We start from the raw sequence: 23688 nt of genomic DNA on the forward strand, positions 1-23688 counted from the left end.
TTTAATTTTTAAACTGGGCATACTTACACTCAGGATACCCACAATCGTGACAGCAGTAAAAGTCGGCCTAAATGGTTAAAGGGACTGTGTCACAGATCGATGCCAAATTTAATTTATTTATGATATTTTTTGACAATTTTCTTTTCTTTTCGCTATTTTATCATCTGTGAGACAGCCCCTTTAATGGACGGACGAGTCTAGTCTGTGTGAGTTGAAACCAGCTGCCCATTTAACTCAGTTGGCAAGAGCGCTGTGCTAGTGTTCCTGCGGTCGTGAGTCTGAGCCCCACACCAGGCTCACTTTTCTTCTCAGGTTTACCATAAGCATGCACAATGAATGCACAAAGGAATGTTTTTTAAGATTTAGTTTTCACTACTTAAGTTTTAACATTTTTATTCAATACTTTAATTTTACAATTCAATACAACGAAGTACACAATCGCACAGTTAACAATTAGTTTGACATGTATAGTGACGAGCCATAAATTATGACCTGAAGGTCATATCTGGATACCGATTGCATCAATTTAGCTTGTTCATTATCCGTAAAAACCAACGTTATGTCATTATGGTGTCCAAACAGTAACGTATGAACGATTGAATTTACAATAACAAGTATAATTCTTAGTACAACTCACCTTGAAAGCAACGTTAAATCCGTGTTATTGCATCATGATGAAAGTTTCAATATAATAGATACATTGAAGGAAGACGTCACGCGCACCTGCAGTGTGCCTATATGCAAATCATTGTTTACATCAGCTGTCGTAAAATGCGCATAAATACATTTAACTTAATTATTTAGATATACAGTTTAAACGGTATTTTTTACGATGTGGGGGTAAAAAAACAAAATTTGTATGACAACCCTGTTCGATTTGTATTATTATTGCAGAGTTATGAAATATAATTTCCGGTCAAAAGAAGTACTCTTTAGACGTGTATTCATTATATGTGTTCACCACTCCTTTTATGGAAGTGCCGAAGGTGGATTGTACATATACCTCGGGTATTTCCGTATTGATTTTCATTGGTTAACGGAGGTCAAACCCCGCCCTAAACATGTACAATTTGCTTGCCGCATGCACACGCTTTATATGAACAATGTATGACGAGCTTGTCTGGTTCTCCTTTTCACGATTCAGTGGTGCCCAAATTTTTTAATGTCTATCACTCCGACAAAACAGAAGTAGTCCCTTGCATACACGTACAAACCGTAAGAGGGCTTGTACAGACAAACGTTTCGCGTTTGTCTTCAAGCCCGTATGAACGATTGAATTTACAATAACAAGTAAAATTCTTAGTACAACTCACCGTGAAAGCAACGTTAAATCCGTGTTATTGCATCATGATGAAAGTTTCAATATAACAGACACATTGAAGGAAGACGTCACGCGCACCTGCAATGTGCCTATATGCAAATCATTGTTTACATCAGCTGTCGTAAAATGCGCATAAATACATTTAACTTAATTATTTAGATAAACAGTTTAAACGGTATTTTTTAAGATGTGGGGTAAAAAACAAATTTGTTATGACAACCCTGTTCGTTTTGTATTATTATTGCAGAGTTATGAAATATAATTTCCGGTCAAAAGAAGTACTCTTTAGACGTGTATTCATTATACGTGTTCTCCCACTCCTTTTAAGGAAGTGCCGAAGGTGGATTGTACATGTACCTTCGGGTATTTCCGTATTTAATTTCATTGGTTAACGGAGGTCAAACCCCGCCCTAAACATGTACAATTTGCTTGCCGGCATGCACGCGCTTTATATGAACAATGTATGACGAGCTTGTCTGGTTCTCATTTTCACGGTTCAGTGGTGCCCAAATTTTTTAATGCCTATCACTCCGGCAAAAAAGAAGTTGTCCCTTGCATACACGAATAGACCGTATGAGGGCTTGTACAGACAAATGCTTCGCGTTTGTCTTCAAGCCCGTATAAATTAATCATTCTCAAAAGTTTGCGGTCGATATTTTGCAAACATTCTACGAAGGAAAAGAAGGACTCCACAGGTGACTGGTTTTCTTGTGTTTTATTTGTAACGAATCTCCCAAAATGTAAAAACAAAATCGAGTCGGAGACCGGGTTCGAAACGGGGTAGTCAAAATTGCAGAGCAAGGTTTTATCCACTGTGCTGCGAAGGCTTACCCTTTACAGTTGGAATACTTTAGCTATATACCTAACTTGGTAATATCCCCTAAATAACATCTACTAGCCACGCATAAGGAATGAATTCTACGAGGTATACATACCTAGTTATCATTAGCAATGGGAAAATACCCAAAAAACTTCGAAATTAATTAAGTGTAAACTAGGTTGTACTTCAGTTAGTAAGTTTCAATGCATTGTACACATCGATACCAAGTTTATGTCAGTTTTCGACAATTTATTTTTGCTATTTCATCATACTGAGTACAGTCCCTTTAACAATATTGTACAGAATTCTAATCAGGAGGTGTCGACTAGTATCATCAGCCCAAAACATATCCAAGCTTCTATTAAACTATAAATAAATGAGTGCTATTTGTTGTTTCCTTGATAATTGACATAACACCTATCCATCCTGAGCTTAATAACGTAGTTCACTATTGAGGAATTTATTTAGTTCAAAGATAACAACAAACAAATCACTGTCAACTTGAATTTACTATGAAAGTATGCTTGTATTATACAAATGATAGAATAATCACGAATGGTCGTATTACGCTTAATCATCACATAAACTTCAATAATGACCTTGATTTTTTAGACATTACCGTCACATAATTGGCTTTGTCCAGTCTGAGAGAAATATTACATGTTTTACAAATACAATACTGTTTGCTTGAAATCTTTGCTGCAACTATTCTTATTAACCGCTGGTCTAATAACAGATAAAAAAAATCTTTTGTCAAAAGAGTTTTCGACTTACATACTGGGAGTGAGTATAACTATCTGAATATTCATAAATCGCAATCCAGTGGTGACACATTTTCAAAAATATTTATCAGGTTTTTAAACCACAGACCAATAATCCATTGATTGTAAACTGCCCGTTATCGATGAAGCAATCAGAAATAACTTCCAAGTACTTCTTAGCACGCTACACAAGTATCTGGAAATTCCGCCGGGTCTTCTGTTGGAGATGATAAGCCATCTTCGTTAATATCAGTTATATATAGGCTCCTCTGAAAAAAAGAATTAATCTGTTTGATTTATTTTATGATATGATTTCATTGATATCAATTTTAGAATTTAGAGATGTTTGAATACGTAAGGTTATTAAATAACAAAATTAATGATTTTAAATATAGTAACAGACATATTAGCTGCCCGATGTCTTTGAAACTGTAGCGGAATAGTTCACCCTTTATCGTTAGCTCGAAAAGTGTATCCACGATTCTACTAGTTAAAATAATATCTATAATAATATCGCAGATATGATTTCGGATGAAATGTCGCTGCTCGGCAATGTTCATATAATGCATGTATATTTATAGAACGAAGTTTTTTATCCATGGTTTAAAAGTTCATGAGAAACCTCAGGCAATTATCTATCAATGTTGAATATCGAATAAACTCCTCCTGCTGCTGATGCTGGCACAGCATTTGTTTAAGTTGTTTATTTTTTAGAACTCTTGTTTTATTTATGTTCCTATATATATTTTAAACTAGTACATAATTATTGTGCAACTGCCGTATATAGCCATTCAAGAAATGTCCATTAGATCCTAAATAGAGCAAAAAGACACGTTGACACTCATTTAACCTTGAACATATACACATGTCAAACATAGTTTGACATCAGAAACCTATTCATCTATGGATATTGAAACTCAATCAGAAAACAGTTTAGTTTCTTCTTAACCCTTTTGAAGAAACGCATAAATAAAAACTTAAATTCAAAGTCTTATATTTCATTCAAAACAACAATCAAGCCATAAAGTGAATGTTATCACTCGTTTTTCAAATCAAAGCGGAAAAAGCGAATGGATCTATAACTATCTCTTTTGTGCATATTGTCTTTATCCGAAACGTGATGAATTTTCGGTAATTTTTCATGTAATTTTCAGTGCATTTACATTCATTACAGTGAAAATATCGTTTTTGATTGGTTGATTTTCTTAAATGACGTCACTTTTCTCACGCTATTGCTGATAAACAGAATGTAAAGGTACAAAACTCTAGTAGCCACATTAAATTGTTTTGGAGCATTGAAATCCAATGCAACATACCTTTATATATTGATGGTAAAGAAACAAATACTTGGTATATCAAATTAAATAAAAATTAATCATTTGTCAAAAGTCAAATTTGTTCTTTTACCTCTTCAATCTCGGTTTTCACTATTATCCAATTTTCCTGCAACTGATTTCCCAAGAGTTTTGTGCGTTAATAGGATTGCCAATGTTCTTTCCTGCGATGTGAAATAAAACTTTAAAGATAATAAAATCATGGACTTATTAAGAGAAAGAGATTGTATTGTGGTTTAGTGGCTTAGTGAAGCAATTATGTAAACATTAAAGTGATTTTTCAGATGTTATTCAGTCCTGGTTGCTTCATTCGCTTATTAGCATGATCTAGATTTCTTGTTGCCTATAATGATTAATATAAACGTATATAAACTAACTATATTGTATACATTAAAGTTCTTAAAAAACACAACTCAACTGGAATGTACGCTTCATAACGATTAAGTAAAAATAATTGCAATAATGTTTTTACGATTGAAACAAACATCACAAAAAACAAACACAATATGGTAAAACGAAAATAATAAAGTTAAAAACATCAAAAAACTACTGATAATTGTAATGAACAAGGCGCTTTTGCCGTGTGTAGTCTTTTAACGAGTTTTCTGTGAGGTATATGCATTAACTATTGTTAAATATGGAATTCATGTCATGTGTAAATAAATCAGCCTGACAAATACAGTAGCTGTCAAACATAATACTCCCCGTCATTTGTTGTAGATAACATACTGAAAGAAAAACCCTTTTGCTTTAAATACGGTTTCGTGGCATCGTTCGAACAGTCTTTAGCCGGGCGCCAGTTTTTTACTTAGCTATTAAAGTGTTGAGACGACCTTCGTTTATACTGAATAGTTACATACACGAGACACACTATAAATATCAAACTCTCGATAACATAAAATTATATAATTTTAACATTTATCTCGTAAATAAGTTTCTTGTTGTCGTGCATAAGTCAGTGATGCATCTCAACTTTTGTTGGTTTAAACAGTATTTATTTCAATAACATTTTAATGATAAACACAGTTACAGCATATTCAATATTAAATGGTTGACGGAGGTATTAATACATAAAATGTAGACAAATGAAATATGCACAAAACACAATAATTTGACAGAATTGAGAAGCAAGCTATGATAGCTTATACTATGCCTAGCTTCTGTTACTCATTGAAGTTGCTCTTAATGGTGTTGACATTGTAATTATTTGTATATTTATGTAATCGTTATAATTTGATGGATAATGTGAAAGGTGAACGTCAACAAAATAAAGAAGTAGGTGGTAAAATGCGCTTAGGATATGAAAGACAGTAATGTCAACTTGTGTTAACACCCTGGTTATATTTCGCCATGGAAACGAATATCTGACCCAGTGTTACTATTATCCGCTATATGCAAATCCATTTCCGAATGTGTTTCGTTGGAGTATATAGCCAAAAAATTATTGTTCTTTCAGTATGATGTTTCACAAATACACACATTTACTCCACTCCAAGAGTAAACACAATGCAATAAGTATATATCCAATTAATGAGTATTGTGTTTGTACTATATATGTTCAAATCTTTATTGCGAACAAATTCGAAGACACAGACACAATCGATTTCTGAATTAAATCCTGTTAAAAGGCACTGTTGTTGTTATTTATATTCTTTAAATACATCATATATATCGTTCTTCAAGTAATTCGAGAATAAACGTACTCATTGTTTATTATATATTCATTGTTTTCATATTGTTTATTATATATTTATTGTTTTCATATTGTTTATTATATATTTATTGTTTTCATATCGTTTATTATATATTCATTGTTTTCATATTGTTTATTCTTAACCTTGAACAAACAATGAAACAAACATTGTCTATGTAGCATAATGTAGAGTGTTAATGTAAATTAAAAAAAAGGTTTTTCCTTAAGCCCCTTGTCAGGATTGTTTTACGCACTGTATTTTTCACCTGCGCTTGATAACATACTGTTTATTCCAAACTTGCAACGGAATATTTAAGTTAAAACCAAATACACACCGATAGTGGCTCATGCTGTATTGGTACAATTGATTTCAGCACATCAAGCACAAATCAAGGATAATTGATGTGTTCAAATTAAATTTTACGGATAATTGAAATATATTTATATAATTGTTTGCACACCACACTATCAATCTCGTCATATAACACAATAATTAAACAAGGAACAGTTGTATTCTTCATATCTATAAAATTGTTCATGCTGGTATAGGTGTGTGAATTTTCATACGCTGTAAAAGTTGTGTTGTGAAAAAAAGTAATGATACCCTTGTGTTATAAGTTATTTACTAGACGCTATATGGCTTCGCAACGTGATGGATGAAAGTTACTGCCCAAATGAATGCATGCGTGCATTAAAGAACGTGCAATGCATTGTTTATGTAAACCGAAAATAACGGTGTACCTGATTGATATAGAAAACAAATGCATTACTAGACATGGAACTATTCATTCCGTCGGAAAATATGACGCGAAGTTTATCCCAAAGATCGTTTAGATGTCTGAAACAGACCAAAATTATCAAGTATTTTCATAACGAAACCCCTGAGAGACAGTATTGAAAGTAATGTCAATGAAATACTCATTATTGATTGTCTGCAGGGAATATATAACATTAATCACATTGTATTGCAAGAGCATATTAACCGTAATTGCTTTGATATATTCCACGTCAATGACCAAATATTTTCCAGTAAAATATATTTTACTTGCAAATCTAAAATGTATGTTCTTTTTATCTTTTTATGCATAGACTATTGAGTGCCTTTCTGGAACTGGTCTGAGCATTTCAGTTAATAGCGTACCTTTAAATTCTTGTCTTCTTTGGATTATCTTTTCGAAATTTGACTTTTGAACTAAGTACTTAGTATAATCTAAGAACTTCAGTTGCAGGCTTCCTTGACAGTTGTGTTATAAACACTGTCAAAAAGCTTGAATATTTAACATGTTTGAACTATAATTTGCATGGTAAGATATCGCCGTTATCCGTTTCGTTAGTATTCTCAATGAATTGTAAACCTGTCCCTCATATATGTCTCACATTTATATTAGAAAGGATATCACATTGTCTGAATATTGCTTTGGTCACCGTGTTCAATCACTCTGTAAACGATGGATGCCAAAAACTATTTAAGATGCAATGGATGAATGCTGAAGTATTTCTAAAGCGATTTGTGTCTGATGAGTGTCTGTGGAAGACATCGTAGTTTTGATATGTCAATATATGATGCATCGGATTGGTTTTAAGATTTGTGTTATATATGTATCAAGTTGTATGTATGACAGACTGTGTTGTCTAAAATATTTAGCTCTTGCGAAAAGTTCATGTAGATGTTTTACATGTAATGTTAATTGTTTAGTATAAAACAAACTTTTAAATTTCACCTGATGCAGAATAGTTGTGGCCGCGTTGTTCCTTTAACAATTCCCTGCAGCTGCCGAACACTTTAGATGGAAAACGGAAAGTGTAAATTCCAGCTATCGTCAATTTTGAATCTGAATTTTATTAAGCAAATATGTTCGTTAATTGTTCCCAGTATAAAAATATTATTTTTATTATTGACAATCCACTTTGTTTGACCATGCTTGTTTGAGTAGGTAAAACATATGAAATAAGGCGTTGCCTTAACAGGGCTGTCCCTGAACAGAACTAAGCTTTACATTCACATTCGTATCTATGAGCTACTAGTTCGATTGTTCGTTTATCTTAAAATGCATACAGTTGCATATGAACGTTTGCGATCACTTTTGACAGCCTGGAGGCTGTTATTGCACCATGTATGAGGGTGTTTTCTTTCTTTCTGTCTACACATGAACTCCACTATCTAAACGACCACAAGTAAATTGGGCGTAATTGTTCCATAACTTCTTAGTGGAAAAATACCACGTTATTCACTTAAACCACAGGGTGATGTAGATAGTAAAGTAAAAGCCATTCCGCGAGGTCTTCCACAAACACTGTATTGATTTTGTTTCTGCCTTCTCGCCTTTTAGATAATTATACTCATGATTATATTATTTGTGTTCGTAAAGTTAGACAATACTCACCATTCTAATTATACAAACAACTTAAAATTGGCTTTTTAAAGTAATCACAGAAAATTACAAACTTTAAACACTGACGAAAAAAACTACTATCCCGAAGCCTTTCTTGTATCAACATTCTCTCTCGTGCTACTTGAAAATACAACAATAGGGCGCCAAACATGAATTGATAACCAAAAGTGTATCAGTAGATAACTTCAATAGTTACAGTGAGTGCCCCTTGCCTATATAATGCTAGGAAGTTCTCTTACCTAAACGTATATCTAGACAAAAACCTACAGCGCCAGACAAAAATTAAGAACAATACGTGTAGCAGTATGTAACTTCAACAGTTCCAGTGACTGCCTATATAATGGTAGGAACATCTCTCACTTAATCACGTGCCGTATATCGCGACAAAAACCGACAGCGCCAAACAAAAAGTCAGAACAATACGTGTAGCAGTATGTAACTTTAATAGTTCCTGTGAATGCCCCTTGCCTATATAATGATAGGAACTGGCCTTTGTTCTAAGCCCAAACGCTTTTACAGCTACAGAGTAACCATTTAACTCTTAAATAATTACAAAAACTCGCAAAACAACATCACCAAATGTGTTGACTTGGGCACAAAAGGCCTTTTCTCTTCATATAGCTAAATATAAACACGCAACACAAAGTATAGACCGGAGGCAACAAGGTGAAAACTAAGAATTATTATTTTTAAATAAGTGCCTTTCTTGTTCAATCGATGATAACTAACTGACGTTTCCTACGAAACCAGACTTCAGCATACCAAAGCCAACCCAAAGGAGATTACAAACAGCCACAATGTGATCATTATCACTTAAAAAGTGAGTGTCTCTTTTGTCCAAGCAATATGAACTGTCTGCTGTTCCAATGATCCGCCAGCGGCCTGAGCTAGACTTAATAACACAGGTGCTCGTCACATTGCCTTGATACAGTAATATATTTTTATATAATATTTTGTTTTTAATAAAATAAATAATAGATATATATATATATTTTTATTTTTTTTGATATCATCAATTAGTTGCTTGTTGTTGTGCATCAGTATGTGATACATCTCAACTTGTGATAAAACACGGGTTTTATTTCGTCATGGAAATGAATATCTGAGCGAGAGGGAGTAACACCCGCTCTATTCAAATCCATTTCCAAATGTATTTCCTTGCAGCTCAAAGCAAATATCGGTCTCATTTAGTATAAGGTTTTAAAACTTTAAAAGCGGTACCTAACAATCGTTGGATAAACCACCTAGTTTTTATATAATTTATTTGCACTTTGTTGTTTGTCGAGTTTTGTGCTGTGGCGTTTGGCTTTGCCGTTTACCCTGTGCCATTAAACGGGGTATATGTTTCAATGTTTGGCTACTGTGCTTGTTTCTGTAGTTTGTCATATATTCTATTTACCGTTCTGTTTTGATACATATGTATTCTTCGACGGAGATACAATTTCTGATATAAAACCGGTTATTACATTTTTTTCTTTAGCTGTTCTATACATTTATCTTATATAATCATGCTTCAAGTAGTTCTCGTTCCAACATCTTTATTTTCAATTATTCAATATTTTATAATGTTCCATCTAAACCCAAATGAATGGAACAAATATTATCTATGCCAACAGTTCCTGTTTGATGTTCAATCATTAACAATGAAAACAGAGATTTTCCAGCTGTCCCTTGACGGGTCTCTTCTAACGTTTTACGTGCTCTGTGTTTTCTCTCACTTTGGGTTTGACGAGTTTCTGTTAATTTTAAACTGTAAAGGGAATGTTTAATTAATCCCACGTTCACACAGCTAATGATGCATGGTGTTATCCAGACACATATTTTTTTTTCGAATTGTTGTTCTAAAATCCACTGCCCACTCAACGCATGTCGAAGTAGCTAGTCTGCCAATCAGGGATATCCTCACCAGTTATCGGAGTTTCCTGGACGATCTCATCGACTTTGCATTTAATTTTCAGCCTTTCAATCGTATTCTTGTCTTATCTAAGAAAAAGTTCACACTTTGCGTTAACCGATGGTGTCTTTTCATTGACTTGCGTTCATATAACATTTAAAGAGATGATAATGAGCATTACTATTTTTAAATGGTTTCACATCCAACATCAATCGAGAACAAATATATTTGATTTAATTCAATTCCCTTCCATATGTCAAAGATTTTACACAATGTATTCAATTATTCACTATAACTGGTACGACAATACTAAATTAGGGATTCTAGAACAAATGTTTTTCTAAAGAACTTAGATAACCTTTATCCATAGGTCATAGGATACACTCGAAAAAAGTACACTATTCAGATTCGTTATATTTTATCGTTTGCACAGCTCTCGACTGTTATTCGTAGTAAAACATAAACATTTCAAGTCACGCACATGGAATAATTTTTCTGGTTAATTATGCAGTATTATCTTCCGGCCAACAATTATGGGCTGTTTTACAATCCCGGTACTTTTGAACCACGACAACCAATCAATATGGGAAAACCAATGATTACATGTGGTGGAGAATCCGCATATCTTAGAAGAACTTTGATTGCCGGGCTTCTTCTACATATTTCCTATAATAACAGTCACTTAACATACAAAGGCCAGAACATAAAGGCAACTACATTTGTTTTTGAAATAATGTGAGGTGTGTTATGACAAGTTTTGTCTGTGTAGTAACATTTAAATGAACCAATCATTACAGATGGTGGAAAATCCGCATATCTTAAAAGAACTTTGATTGCCGGGCTTCTTCTACATATTTCCTATAATAAAAATCATTTTACATACGAAAGCCAGAACATAAAGGCAACTACATTTGTTTTTGTAATAATGTAAGGTGTGTTATGTCTGTGTAGTAACATTTGAATAAAATAATTTTAATGCAGCTATATTGTCCCAAATATGGAAAAAATAGGGACAACAGCAATACGATACAATACATACATCGGGTACCAATTTCTCGTTACAAGAACAATACAAATATAATATTTCCTTAACAAAAAAACTTACAAAACATAACATATTGTGATATCTTGACATAATGATCTTTGAACGTCTCAGATCTGTAAAAAAATAACAAACTTTATTTTTACTGGGAACAACTTTTGCACTTACTCAGTTTTATACTTGGTTGTTTACATTGACCATTGTAAAAGTGTGCACCGGTCTGCCGAATGTTGTCTATATATATTTGAGTACACATCATGTTTTTTTTTCTGTCAGTCGCGACGTTTCAATGAGTTTGTAATGAGAAAAAGTGTAATATGTCGTCAAAATGTGACTTTGACAAAAGATAATAAATGTCCTATTGAACACAAAATATAAAACTCGAATCGTTCAACTGCAAAGTGGTGGTACATTTTAAATATTTGATTGTAGTATTTTGATCGGCCAATTTCAAGAAAATTTTCTAGAAAAAATGCTATACGTAAAAACACTTAGTAAGAGTTGTTCTTTGGAAACAACTACATGAGCGTCTATGAATACATATATAGCATACAAAAGACAATCGTTGTTGAAACTAATCATCAACAGTTATGGCATGTGTAGCACGGTCAGTGACGTCATTTATTTATCTATCCCGTTTATTAATATGTATATCCTTTTCCAGCTTTAAAATTTTCATTAAACACAGGGTAGTGGCCGTTGTGTTTATGTATACTACTTAGATAAACATTGACCCCCTTGTGAATATCAATTTGAAAACAATGCATCACGCATGTTGCATTAGGAGAAAATTTGTTTGCACTTAAGGTGTTTATATCATATTATATATAGCCCGTTTTTATCAACATTATAAATTGAAAGGGATATTAAATTAGAATTAAAAAAACATTTATAAATTCATAGAACCAACATTAGAATATAATCATAACACAAAACATTTATTTTCCCAAAATACACAATGCAAATGCACACATCTTAAAGAAAACTGTGAAACCCAATTTCGATATCAGATTCAATTTCAAGATCATATTCATAAAATCCTGTTTCAAGCAAATATGTATGGTTGATAGGTAATTATGTTATTATTTAACAACCAATGATGTACATATTAGTTCCACAAACTTCGGCTGATTAATGTCAATCATTAACGATGATTTCCCAACATTTGCCACAGGGTGTGTTCAGCTTATATATATATATTATCTAAAGATACATTCAGGTTATGAAACATGTGCCATTCAGTAAACTAATATGATGATCAGCACACATAAATCAAGATTGCAAATCGATTTTACTAAAGTCATTGCTTCACTTAAAGATGCACTATTACACCCAGAGAAGATCTCATACAATTAATAATATTGTTTTAATATTCCAAAAAAGATGAATAAGTATCGAAAACAATGATTCTTATGAAGGATACGGAGTTTAATTTGAAAGAAATGAGCGTAAAACACGGTATTTCTACCTTATGGGACTATAGTAAACCACAATAAATCTTTAGGTATTCACCAATCTTTTAGAAAAATTATATGTACATGTGTATGTACTGATTTTGAAAAAGGTATCACTTTAACACAATACCAGCACCTCTAGTGAATAAGTTCAACCCTCCTGAAATTTCCTGGCTAATTGGATCGACCCTGTTTTCAAGTTTCAGCAGTTTAGGCGTATTTGATAAACGTATTGTTACGAGCAGCACGCAATGTACGCACGCAAAATGATATTTAAAAATGATAGCCGACATAACTAGAATCAGCCTTTTCAAGTAGAGCCAATTAGTTATTTCAATGGAAAAACACATGTTATATGGAAACGTACATGTAAGTTTGCAGCTGCTATTGCGAAGGACGTTATGAGATTATTCGTTTATTGTTTACGTCTATTTAATTAGTCGCGATCTTATCGGAAGATAGATAGCAAAACAAAACAACAATTACACTGAACATGACTGTGTCGTAAACCTTCAGAAGCGTTGTCTAATTAGCTTGCTCAAATAATAAAAAAAAGACAAATATGTATCAATGTAAACGAAACCTAACTATGTAATGTCTGTGACAAATGAGAGGCAGGTAAATTAGTTATTGTTAGAAAAGGCTAAGAAAATACTTAAGTAATGATTGGATGATACGTACATAATATAAACATAATATTTATAAATATGATGTCCTGGGCGATACATTGCATCTTTTTTATTTGTTAGTTAATTATTGAATTGAAAGATACACCGAAACGGCTATAACACTCTGTTTTCATTCAATAAAATTCAATTTCTTAACGTCCTATCAACCCACTATTGAGAATGAATGATTTTCAGTCGACTAATTTGACATTGACGTATAGGTTGTATTCAGCTCTGAATGTTATCGTGTGAAGGGTGTAATTGTTATTACGTGATTGATCTTCCAGGCTTGATTGAATATCACACATTGTTGAAACGTTTCCACGTATGCAATTTAATGCCTTAATGCATGTTTTCAAAATAATTCAATCAATGCAGAAATCGATTTTATTCCGGGTTAATGTTCTTATTAGTCATAACCGCAAACAATCTTTTCAGATTTTGGATATGTTTTAATCTAATGTATTCAATGGTGGTTATTCCTTAAGAATAATTTCGTCCTGTACTGGTCAATACCAGAACAACTATGTATAGGTCCTTTAAACATACGATCGTTTCTACAAAGATTTGTAAACTTTGGTTTTATACCTTTATTTACTGATGCTGTATTGTCATTGAGCTTTACACCATATCGTGTAATTGGAGTTTCTCGGCCATTTGATGCATCTTGTATTCAATCTGCAGCCTCACAACAGCATTTTCTAGTTGGATTAGAAAACGTTTTACACTTCACGCTTACCGATGTTGATATCCGTTTACTTGTTCTCATAGACAAGTAAGAACGGTGATATAGATCATTAGTTTTGAAAGTGTTTGCATCAAAATATCATGTTAATAATATTTACAAAACAATGAAACTGGAAACTTAAGTTTTGAAGATGAATTCCTTTAACAAAATATAAGGTCGAATATAGCATCCTTTCATAACTAAGCTTTCAGTCCTTTGAAAATTTTGCAGATTCCTGTTACATATGTAATCATTTGGAAGAAAAGATTAGCTAATATATGTCGCTTATTTTTTATCATGTTTTCTTTTTTGTTTCTAGCTTTAGTACAATGATCCTTTTTTATCATGAAACTCTATGAGCACACAGTTTTTAACCTTTTATTCTCTAATGCAGACTGTGTGTGATGCTCATAGTTTAAAACAATGACTGCATCGTATCTTTGAAAAGTTTTTGCATTTTGTACTCCGAATTGTATTCGTCCGCCTGCAGATAGAGTTTGGATCTCGAATCATTGAAGTACTCGGGGTTTACCTATTAGTTTATTATTATTTGTTTTCTTATTAAGTTCCGTCAAGTTAGTGCATACTTTGATAAGATTAACCTTTTACGTTTTTTCTTTATTCAGAATTGTTGGGATAAGAGTGAGGTTTGTGCACGTAAACTGGTTTAGACCCCCAGTAAATTTACATTTTACTGACCGTTCGAATGCGGTAACTAACAATCCTTGATAAAATTACCTAGTTGTTAATTTAGTTTATATGATCGGACGTTTTACAAATGTTTATATATGCTCAAATATTGTCTTTGAAGTCAACAACATGATAAACGCGACTTCACAAAAGGCTGTATCATGGTATTTATATGGGAAACATCAAAAACAACTAATATCGAACAACATACATTGTATATCAAATTTAATATGAATAAATTTCTTTTCAATATAAGGGTGCTTCTGCATGGAAATGATCATCGGTAGAAATTAACAAATCCGAAGGGTTTTCTCGAACTCTGCGTTAAACGTAAAGCGACAGAGGCCATTTAACATCAACTTTAAGTGAACTAACTTAAGAAATATATGTTTAAAAGAAGTAACTTAGTTGCCAACATGTTGGCCCACTGATACTCGCATCATTCCCTTTGTCTGTGCGTTCGTACAAGTAATTCTAAAATTGTACAAATAACCCGTACCTAGTTGACTGTGTACACAAAAGGTTGCCTAAATGCACGGTACATATGTATTAACTTCAAAATATCAATTGATCAATAACGAAATGAATCTTGTGAAGATACAGCTTTACTGCTAAACATAGACGTCTTCAGCCAAGTGCCCATATATCACTTGGTGTTTCGCCCCTAATCTCGGTACAGCTTCTAGATGGCAGGGAAGGTCATAGTGATCAGTATTTACCTCGTATATGTTGGCTTCGAAGTCGGTTCACTGCGTCGTAGCCAGAGCCAGCTGGACGCCCTCTATGCAGCTCTCCCAAGAACTTGGACGATGGTCTTTCTGACTCGTATCTTGATGCTCACAGCTCTCAGCATTTTCCACACTGACTGTGATGAAAAGCCTCTACATCCAACTTCCACTGGGAAGAGCCACGTCTACCAACCCTCTCTTTACATGTGTCTACCAAGTCTTGGTATTTTCACTTTTTCAGCACGTATGCCTCCTCACATATCTCTTTCCAGGGTACTGCTAAGTCAACCAATACAGCCAGCTTTGAATACCTGGACCAAAGTACTATGTCTGGCCGATGGATGATATGGGCCACTTCCTCCGGAAACTGCAACGTTTTCCCTAGGTCTTACAACATATCCCAGTTTTGAGATATGTGTAGGATGTCGCTATTGTTGTTGTCGGCTATTTCTCCCCTTGTCTTACAAAGCTGATGAATTGGAGACCTGTCTGTTTCAAGGGTCAAGGACCACGGAAAAAATATCTTGATTCTATATGTTTACAAACCAAGTTAGAAAGAATCACACAGTATTTTAAGAAAGTGGGGTGTCCTGTGCTTAAACCTTCAATTAATAATGTGGCATTTTTGACCTTTTATTGCGTCTGTACCTCTGTCATTATACAATGTATACACAATTGAAACTTATATCATACCTAGCAAGAAACTGACACAGAGATATAAATATACAATGACATTTAGGTGTATTATATGTCCGTTGTCTTTTTGTGGGCTCTGTTCACGATTTCCCTTTGTCTTGTGCCATTAAACAATATCCACAAATCAGAACATTCCTAACAATATGCCATAATAAGGTATTCCATAACATTACAACATGTGTCAATCCAAAACAGATTAAGACAATAGACGAATATCGTTTAAAAATATGAAGACGCAGTGCATCTCAAAAGGCATTATCTTGTCTACGAATAGTATAATTATGGTGCCGTATTGTTTGGGTTCAATTATGAAACTAAACCTTGGTTTCCCCAGGCTCACGTAAATTCGTTTTTCTATTAACGTTTCCAATGCGGTAAACCCATTATTTTTTATATAGTATTTTTTGATATAGTAATTTTACATTGACCAGAATATTTGAAACTGATAAATAATGAAATAATATAAAATACTCTAAATTCAAACATACTAAAGATCAATGCTTACATTTGTTTATTTTCTATTGAAACCAGAACAACTGTTTGTTTTCTGATTTATTTTATATTCTGAGTCCCTCTCTATAATGTATTGATAAAGCTATTTGTATGCATCTGTGGTCTGTGTGTGGTGAACAGTATAAGGTCGCGTTAACCCTTCCTTTGTGCCTCTTCAGAAGAAGGGTTCATAATTTATTTTTTTGGCTTGCGTGCTGGTCCCTGTAGTTTAAATTGAGTTTAAGGCCTTCCTTTGATCTTATTGGTTCTACTTTGTTTTCTAAGTTAAATTTACAGGATACATTTTTTGTCTGCAACCTATTCCATCTGAGCTCTATGTGTTGATTATGCGTGTGTGCTTTTACTGCGTTTTGAAATACAAAGGAAATGCTATCCAAATCAAAGGTTTTATTAACAGACAAAACATTATTATTTGCTAACGTATGATAGAACTATTATATGCCGCCACGGAAGATACTCATTAAACTGTTCTATAAAATACCCCTGCTATGGCGGCGATTCATCAAAACACGCAAATATGTTACTCTAGCTTAATATCAATCCAATAATATGGACACATAAGAAAATCATTTTAAGAATAAAGTAAATACTATTTACCAATAACACAAACCATAAGAAGTAACAAACTGAATACTGACAGGCATATTTTCAAAAGTATTACATTAAAGGAAAACTTTGGTTACACAACAACATGTCATAGGCATCGTTTTATAACGAAATTGATCATGAGCTTCAAGAACTCGTTCAAGGTATCCAAAGACACATACTTATACATACGTAATTTATTAATTCACCGTTGTTCCATTATTCCCCGAAAAGTATTAATGTCTGGTAAGAATATACATAAATTAAAATGTATATGAACAGTGTTAACTCAATATTACAACAATGTAAACATTAACTGAAATTTCGTAATAGTCAAGTTAATTAAGAATTGTGTTTTGTAAGATTGAAGAATGACATCCCAAACATACAGTGAAGTACCACAACAATCTATGGTGAAAAGAAAATGATCAACATAAAAATATTCTGGTCCCTTGTTTTATTACCCAAATCGCCATTCACAAACAAAACACCAGTGTTTAATGTTGTAAATCATCCAAATATCGTATAGTTGCAACCATAATATGGAAATCAGTTGATATTCTAAATAATTGATATAAACACGTGACTTACACCTCATGTCAGGTTTATTTTTTTTTAATTTCAACTCGGTATATATGTTTAACCTATTTTCAAACAAGAATTGCATACCATGTAAATAAATCAACCTGACTTATACAGTAGCTGTCATACAAAATACTCATTATCATTCTTTCTCGATGGTATACATATGTTTGACTTCAATAAGCTTTCCGTTGAATCGTTCAAACATTTAGGTCCATTATCCGGTCTCCGGTTTTGGACAAAGCTCCGGTAAAGTTTAGACGAACTTCGTTTACACTGAATCGCTATATACGCAAGACACACTAGAATTATAATACTTCCGATGACTGCTATTATTCCCACTTTAATCTCATAAATGAGTTTCTTGTTGTCGTGCATACGTCTGTGAAACCTTTCAACCTGTGATAAAGACCCGGGTTTTATTTCGTCATGGAAACGAATATCTGAGCCAGTGTGACTAACATCCGCTATGTTCAAATCCATTTTCAAACGTGTTTCTTTGCAGCCCAAAGGAATATTTTAGTTTTTCTAAGGTTTTAAAACTTAGGTCTTTGGCATCACACCAAGAGTAAAGAAAACGGTATAATCTCTGTTAAATCCATGATTATTGTTAATGTTCTATCAACCATTCTATATCTGATGCATACATATTTTCCGACAGATATGCAAATAATTTATGGGTATAAAACCGTGTTATAACATAGTCTCCTCTTTGATGATATTTAAATGCATCTAATACAATCATGCTCCAAGTAATTATAGTTCAATCACGTTAATTGTTTACCAATTATTCAATATTTTAATATTGTTTCATCAAACCCCAATTCAATGAAACACAGATTGTCAATGGCAGCAGTATCTGTTTGATTTTAAATCATGTACAATGAAAATAGATCTTTCCCAGCTGTTCATATATCAGCTGTTCATTGATAGGTCGCTTCAAACGTTTTAATTTCTCTGAAGTTCTCATTTCGCGTTTGATTACACAGCAAATGACGCATGGTGAAACCCACTGCCTATTCAACGCATGTTGTCGAAGTAGCTTCTCTGTCAATCAGGGACATCCTCTCCAGTTATCGGATTTTCCGGGACAATCTCATCGACATTGTATTTGATTCACTGATTCACTGATTCACCTTTAATCGCATTTTCGGCTTATCTTAGAAACTATTTCACTCTTTGTGTTAACCGTGTTAACCATGTTGTCTTTTCATTGACTTGCTTTTATGTAAAGGTAAGGAGGTGATACTGAGCATTTATATTTTTCAATGGTTCCGCATCGAACACCAATCAAGAATAAATATATTCGATTGTATCCAATCCGCCTTCTCATGTCAAAGAATGTTGAAGTAGTTCGTCTTTCCTCGCTTGTTTATTGGAATTTATAGGTCAATTTTATTGACCTGGTTTTCAATTTGCAGCTTCTTAACCGTATTTTCTGCTTAGCTTAGTTAATTTATCGGACTTTGCGTTTACTGGTGTTGATTTCCATTGACTTGTTTTCATAAACAGATAATACAAGTGATACAGAAATATATTAAAAAAAGATGTTAATGTATCAAACTATCATTCGTGTGATATTAAAAAACCCCAAAAAACAACAACTATAAAACAATTAATGCTAAACGAACATATAATGCTGTTATGATGTATTAAGTAGCTAAGTGTTCAGAAGGTATATGCAAACATTTCTTATAAGCAGAAGAGGACAATTCAGATACATGGTTTTGTTCCCGACCTTTCGCGTTGTCATGTAAATGAAACGCATGTTCTCTTTACATGTTTTTTAATATATAAGGTGTTATCTAAATGTTTTATCAGTGTAATACCATTTGCATGAGGTAATTTTAATCCATCTACATTGTCCCAAATATGGATACTATTTAGAAATTACATCAATAAGATACAATGTATATACATCGGCTTCCAATTGCTCATTATAAGTATAGTATTTCTTTAACAATATTACTCATAAAAACTAACAGTTTATCGCGAATATGGTAAACTAATTCCCGTTGAACGTCTTAGATTTGCAAACAGCTTTGGCAGCAAAACGATTCATTGGAGAGACAAATAATTCCGCATAACGTTTACTGAGGACTTTTATTTACACTTACTCAGTATACTATTTACTGATTACATTGAGCACTATGAAATCTTAACCAGTCTGTCAAATACTGTCATAATGTACATGAATACACATGAATACACATTAAAGATCAGTTTGTCGTCAGTCCCGACGTCTAATTGAACTTCTTATGTAAATACAGTTATTTTCGTCATCCAAATTTGTAATTTACATAAAACAATAAAATGTCATATTAAACTTTGAATATAAAACTGGAATTTTCATTTGATTTTTATAGATTATTGATAGGCAATTTTCAGAATAATGTTTAATAAAAATGTTCTATATAAATACACTTATTCTTCGGATGACAGTTAAATTAGAACAAGAGATGTTTGTCAAACAGTATGCCCCCCTGAGCGCCATGTTGTCAGGATTATATGGACAATTGAATGAAATATGCATGGACCGAAATGACAGCTGATTTGTCGCTGACATTGTATGCCGTTTAGGCAGTTTTAAGATTATGACCATTCAAAGTTTGAGGATTGAGTGTGTTATGACCATGACCTTTGACTCTATGAACTCAAAACCCATAGTAAACATCACCGGTCACCAAAAATTTAAATGTTAAGATTGAGGGCCATGGGTGCAGGCATTGACAAGTTATCACACAGACAATCATTTTTCGTTCAAGGTCACTGCTACTTGACCTTTGACTCAATGACCCCTTAAATCATAAGGGGTTATCTACAGGTCAGAAACAACTCCAAGTCAAGTTTGAGGGCCATGGGTGCAGGCATTGTCCAATTATCACTTGAAACATTTTCGCATTCATGGTCATTGTGAACCTGACCTTTGACCCAATGACTCCTGAAATCAATAAGGGTCATCTCCTGGTCAGGCCCAACTTACATGTCAAGTTTGATGATCATAGATTCAGGCATTGTCGAGTTTGCTTTCAAGGTCACTTTGACCTTAACCTTTGACCCCTTAAATTAATAGGGGTCATCTACTGGTCAGGCCCAACCTCCAAGGAGAAGATTTGTTATCTTTTTTGCGTTAAAGGTTACTTTGACCTTGACCCCCAAAGTCAAGAGGGTCATCTACTGGTCAGGCCAAACCTTCATGTCAACTTTGATGACCATAGGTCCAGGAATTGTCGAGTTTGCTTTCAAGGTCACTGTGACCTTGACCTTTGACCCCTTAAATCAATAGGGGTCATCTACTGGTCAGGCCCAACCTCCAAGTCAAGTTTGAGGGCCATGGGCGCAGGCATTGTTGAGTTATCACTCGGGCAACCTTTTATCGTTCAAAGTCACTGTTATCTTGACCTTTGGCCCAATGACCCCTAAAATAAATAGGGGCCATCTACTGGTCCATACGTCCAGGAATTGTTGAGTTATCACTCGGTCTACCGACGGACCGACCGACCAACCGACCGACATATCGACATGCCTGTGCAAAGCAATATACCCCTTTTCTTCGAAGGGGGCATAATTATGGTCATCGTGAAAAGCATTAATTTTCGAAGACAGAAATAAAATTTATTTCCAAAGAGAACTGTTTAATTCAAAATCGATGTCAGATTCTATTTCAAGATTAAAGTCATTAAATCCTGCTTCAATTCGCTACATATGGGTATTAGGTGTTAAGATTATTAATTTAACAACGAATGATGAACGCCAACCAATTATAGGTGTATAAATACGAATTGAAAATCATTGCTTAACTTAACACATTACATGTGAATATATGCAACCTTAGTGTATTTTCTGGCCGATTTGGTTGACCCTGTGTTCAAGTTTCAGCAGTTTAAATGTATTTGATAAACGTATTGTTTCGAGCACCCAATGTAATTGCGTAAAATGATATTTAAAATTGAGGGCCCAAATAACTAGCATTAGCCACTTCAAGAAGAGTCCATTAATTAGTTATATCAATGGAATAACACATGTTATATGGAAATGTACATATGAGTTTGCCGCAGGGACGGACAGTAAGCCTTGAGGTGCTTCGATTGTCAAGGACGTTATGAGACAACTATTACTTTTTTATATTTATACATTTTAAAATGAATATATATTGGAAGATAAAATGCAAAAAAAAAAAACAATCACAGTGAAAATAACTGTGTTGAAAACCAACAACGTTATCTCATTATTATGCCAAATAATAATGACAAATATGTTTCAATATAAAAGAGGCATAACTATGTAATGTCTGTGACAAATGAGAGGCAGGTAAATACGATATATTACCAACAATTTCTAAAGTCATGTTTGAATGATACATATTGAGGTTATTGTATGCGCCAAATATCAACATCGTAATATACATATTGTTTTCCTGATCGATTCATCGCATCTTTTCTTATTCCTCCAGTTAATATCTGTATGGAAAGACATACCGACACCGCTATATTTTTATAAAATATGCTTTGTCGTCCAATCAAACCACTACTGAGAATTAATCATTTTCAGTCGACCAAATTTGACATTGACATATACGTTCTATCAGCTTTGAATGATATCCCGTGAAGGATGTAATTGTTATTACGTGATTGATCTTCCAGGTTTGATTGAATATCACACAGTGTTGAAACGTTTCCAAGCATGCAATTTAATGCTAAAATGCCTCTGTTTTCAAAATAATTCAATAGATGCAGAAATCGGTTTTATTCCGGGCTTTTTATCTGATTGGTCGTAACCGTACGCAATCATTGTTGATATCTGACATGCTTAATCTCATGTAAACAATGGTGATATTCCTTCAAGGTGGAGTCTTACATTGACAGTAAAGGTGATATAAATACGCTAAACATAACTCATAGCAATCATTTTGTCCAGTACTTTCTAATATCAGCAACTATTTAGTGCTATTCTTTAAACTAACCATCGTTTCTACAAATAAAGGTTTTATAACTTGGTTTTTATCTAAAGTACCGTATTAATTTACTGCGTTTTCATTACAGTCGGACTTGCTTTCGTTAAACAATTGAAGAGATGATCATGAACATGTACGTTCGATGAATTTCGCATCGGAGATATAACAAGCATAGATATATCGATGTTAACATATCTAATGCCCTACTCACCGCATTTCTCAAAGTGTAGAAGTTATTCCCCTATACATGAAAAACATCCTCGCTTGTCATAGTTCTTGGAAAAATAGGTCGACCTTGTGTTCAATCTGCAGCCTCTAAACCGCGTTTTCTACTGAGTTTAGTTAACATTTCACGCTAACCGATTTTGATTTCGATTCACTTGTTGTCATAAACAAGTAAGAACGGTGATATAGAAATATACTTTTAAAAATGTTGCATCAAATTATCATCTGATTAATTTTTTTTATTTCAAAATAAAGTGTGACAAACCCTAAGTACTGTTAAAACAAAGATACTGACGGATTGACCCCTCATACAAATGTTCGTATATGCTCAAATGTGTCATGATATCCACAGTTTGGCAAAACATTGGTAACGCGATTCAACAAAATGCTGTATTAATATTCGATGATGGACATTATCACGTGACGATTTAAGGGTTTAAATATCGAACTTAATATGAGTTTCTGGGAGGGAGCGGATAAGGTCGCCTTTTTTATGTTTTCTTTACTTAATTTGTTTTGTTTTCTGCAAGTTCGTAATCAAGAGTAAATTAATTAAAAATAAGTGTTTTTAGATTTCTAACCAGGAACATTGTGGTGCCATAATATGA

At 33.5% G+C, this 23688-nt stretch overlaps 1 pseudogene; it reads left to right on the forward strand.

Moving 5' to 3' along the window:
- Positions 1-15483: 15483 nt before the first annotated feature.
- LOC128227880 (cryptochrome-1-like) overlaps positions 15484-23688 on the forward strand; it is a 17361-nt pseudogene continuing 9156 nt past the window's right edge.

This window comes from Mya arenaria, chromosome 1, assembly GCF_026914265.1.
Source record: "Mya arenaria isolate MELC-2E11 chromosome 1, ASM2691426v1".
NCBI classification, from domain to species: domain Eukaryota; kingdom Metazoa; phylum Mollusca; class Bivalvia; order Myida; family Myidae; genus Mya; species Mya arenaria.